Consider the following 3,695-nt stretch of genomic DNA (forward strand, 5'->3'; position numbering starts at 1 on the left):
GCGCCTGGCTAATTTTTTGTATTTTTAGTAGCGACGGGGTTTCACCGTGGTCTCGATCTCCTGACCTTGTGATCCGCCCACCTTGGCCTCCCAAAGTGCTGGGATTACAAGCGTGAGCCACTGCACCTGGCTGCTTGCTTTTTTTTTTTTTTTTTTAAAGACAGAGTCTTGCTCTGTTGCCAGGCTGGAGTGCAGTGGTGCGATCTCAGCTCACTGCAACCTCTGCCTCCTGGATTCAAGTGATTCTTCTGCCTCAGCCTCCCGAGTAGCTAGGACTACAGGCGTGTGCCACTACGCCCAGCTAATTTTTGTATTTTTAGTAGAGACGGAGTTTCACCATGTTGGCCAGGATGGTCTGGATCTCTTGACCTCAATATCTGCCCGCCTCAGCCTCCCAAAGTGCTGGGATTACAGGTGTGAGCCATCGCTGCCGGCCACTGCTTGCTTTTTAAATGTCAACTCGGGGGCCCCTTTCCTTCCAACACTTTCCATATATGGTTGTGGACTAATTGGCCTTCCTTGTTCTATCTGCCAGCTTCCCTTTCTCCTCCTCTGTTTGACTTGGGGAATCTACCATTCCTCCGTCCCCAGGAGTCCTTCCTCAGTGATTCTCCTGGTGTGTGAGGGGCAGGAAGTACCTCAGCAGGGGCCATGTTCAGAAACACTGCACTGAGCTGGAGTCCTGATTGCCAGCAGCTGGAAGAAACACAGACCTGCCGGGTTCCAGCCTCGAGGAAGACATGGCTTTACCTTTCCTTTGCATCCTCTTTGCTGGGGTCACTCGGCTGATTTCTGAACAGACACAGGTTCAGTCTCCCCTGTGGAGCTGAGGCTGCCAGGACGCCTGTGCCCAGAATAGTGGGCAAAGATGTCAGGTGAGAGGGGAGGGCTGTGGTTGGCCTCAGGCCCTGGGTGTCTGAACACAGGTCTTCCCAGCTCCTGTTCTGCAGGCTGTTTCCTGATTTATGTTGACAGAGCTGAGGGTGGACCCGACTCTCCTGCCGTAGTCTGGTCTTGCTTGGCTTTTCTGCGTGATGCCCAGGGAAGCCTGTGGGGCCCAGTGCCCGATACTGTAGTGGGTTCAGCTTCTGCTATAGCTGTTTCCCGAGTGTTAGGAAATTGTCCTCTGCCTCCTAGGTGGCTCCTTTCCTTCCACACAAGCCAGACTTTGTATCTAAGGCTGAAGGGACAGGGCCTGGCTGGAGGGCCGGGGAGAAGCTGCCTGGACCTGTTGCCCGTGGTGGGGTTCAGAATGCTGCAGGTGTGCCCGGTGGGAGCATCAGCCAGGGAGAAGTGAGTCCGTGCTGGATCTGGAGCCAGGATGGGGTACTGACCTAGGAGAATCCACCTGCCACATACAGGTACCTCAACAACTCCCTTGTTTCTGGATGGAGGGGTCTCATGGCCATCTCCCACACAACAGGCCCACCCCTTGTTCTGTGCATGGTTCTGGGAGGCTTTTCTGCTTACATTAGTCCCTGTGGAGGTGGGACCTGAGCGCCCCCTGCCTGTCCTCTCAGGCCCATCTCCTGGCCTAGCTGGCAGCTCACTGGCCCTGGGGACCAACCACAGCCAGCCACTGCGGTGTGGGAGGCCGGGGCATTCTCCCCAGGCCTGCACTTCCTGAGTAGAGGGCCCTCAGTGGCCTGGCCCTTGGTTGACTCAGGGCTGCTTTCCTCTGGCTGTGGGCACAGATGAGGTGCTGGTCTCATAGCCATGGGGCTGCACACAGCAAGGACGTGGCACTGGAAAAAGTATTATCTTGAGTTTTTCTTTTTCTTTTTTTTCGAGATGGAGTTTCGCTCTTGTTGCCCAGGCTGGGGTGAAATGGTGCGACCTCGGGTCATTGCAACCTCTGCCTCCCGAGTTCATGGGATTCTCCTGCCTCAGCCTCCTGAGTAGCTGGGACCCACGCCCGGCTAATTTTGTATTTTTAGTAGAGATGGGGTTTCTCCATGTTGGTCAGGCTAGTCTTGAACTCCCAATCTCAGGTGATCCACCCGCTTCGGCTTCCCAAAGTGCTGGAATAGGCATGAGCCACCACGCCTGGCCGCCTTCTTTTCTTTTTTTTTTTTTTTTGAGATGGAGTCTCGCTCTGTTGCCCAGGCTGGAGTGCAGTGGCATGATTGGCTCACTGCAGCCTCCGCCTCCCAGGTTCAAGCGATTCTGCTGCCTCAGCCTCCTGAGTAGGTAGGACTATAGGCACCCGCCACCACACCTGGCTAATTTTTGTATTTTTAGTAGAGACGGGGTTTCACCATGTTGGCCAGGCTGGTCTCCAGCTCCTAACTTCAGGTGATCCTCCTACCTTGACCTCCCAAAGTGCTGGGATCGCAGGCGTGAGCCCCCGCGCCCAGCCCATTATCTTGAGTTTCCTTTTTTTTTTAAGAAGAGTAATCCCAGCTACTCAGGAGACTGAGGCAGGAGAATGGCATGCACCGAGAGGCGGGGCTTGTGGTGAGCCGAGATCGCACCACTGCACTCCAGCCTGAGGGACAGAGCGAGACTGTCTCAAAACAAACAAAACCAAAAAACTGAAAGAGAATAAATTTGTGTTGTTTTAAGCCACTAGGTTTGTGGTGACTTGTTACCGAAGCAATAAGGAAAGTAATTGCATCATGTGGTGCTGTGAGGCCCTGGGGAGGGGCTGGGACCAGTTGCTGGGACCCTCTGCAGGCGGAAAGTAAAGTGAACGTACAGCACTTACAGTGGGTGCCCCAGCGAGGACTGGGGCGCTGTGAGTTGCTTAGGAGGGGCTCTGCCTGCATTGCCTCTGCCCCTCTGCTTGCTTTCGGCCTTAGAAGGTCTGAATCTTGCAGGTCACTCACAGCTCAACTGATGGCCCTGAGGTACGGACCCTGCTCTGCCGCATCAGCCTTTGCTGCCATCAAAACCTCCCTAGACCACGATTTCAGGGCTGCTGTCTGGGGACTCTTGTGGGTACGATGCAAGTTTCATGTGGGGTCCGAGCATGCCCCTACTCCTGCTGTCTGGGCAGCTGCCCAGCTCCCAAGCCTGCACTGAGAATGGTCACCTAACCCCCATGGCTGGCCCACCCTTCAAGGCTTTTGGCTGGTCATGTCTTCCTGTGAGGACTGTGGCTGTTCCAGGGCCCATGCCGTGCCCCTGTTGTCTTAGTCCGTTCAGCCTGGCTCCCTTCCCTGAGAGGCAGGGGCAGAAGAGATCGGGTGGGTCTGGAGCCATGTGGCCCTCTGGGGCCTCTGGGCTGTTGTGTAAACTTCCTCTGAGGCTGAGGTTTCGCAGTCCCTGAGTCCAACTATGGGGTCTCCTCCCCTCCCTCCACCTGATGGAATCCCATGGACATGGATGTGGGGCCTGGGCAGGTACCAGTCTGGCAGGTTGCTGTGAGGAGGCATCTGTGCCATGTTGGCACTCTGGCTGCTGCCTGTCACCTCTGTGACTGTCTCCAACATGCAGCCTCAACCAAGCGCCTGTGCTGCCTGTGTCATCACAGGCCTTTGACAGCCAGGACCAGCAGCATGGGACCATTTCCAGGGTGGCAAATTGGGGAGCAGAGACAAATGTCTGGGGCTGTGCCAGGGGCTCCTGGCAAATCTGCAGGTGGGTTTTATTTAATTTAATTAATTACTTTATTTATTTTGAGACAGTTTCACTCTGTTGCCCAAGCTGGAGTGCAGTGGTGTAGTCACGGCTCACTGCAACCTCTGCCACCT

The 3,695-nt window shown here is 55.3% G+C and overlaps 1 long non-coding RNA gene across 1 annotated transcript in view; it reads right to left on the reverse strand.

The window, feature by feature from the left end:
• The window catches only part of LOC105549086, a 6,401-nt gene extending 2,706 nt beyond the window's left edge, over positions 1-3,695 (reverse strand). The window contains exons 1-2 of the long non-coding RNA XR_001007505.1: positions 3,685-3,695; positions 2,483-2,506 (exon numbers count right to left, since the gene is read on the reverse strand). This is a non-coding gene — a long non-coding RNA (uncharacterized LOC105549086). The remainder of the gene's footprint in view (positions 1-2,482; positions 2,507-3,684) is intronic.

Source organism: Mandrillus leucophaeus, unplaced genomic scaffold (genome assembly GCF_000951045.1).
Source record: "Mandrillus leucophaeus isolate KB7577 unplaced genomic scaffold, Mleu.le_1.0 Scaffold43, whole genome shotgun sequence".
In the NCBI taxonomy this organism is placed as follows: domain Eukaryota; kingdom Metazoa; phylum Chordata; class Mammalia; order Primates; family Cercopithecidae; genus Mandrillus; species Mandrillus leucophaeus.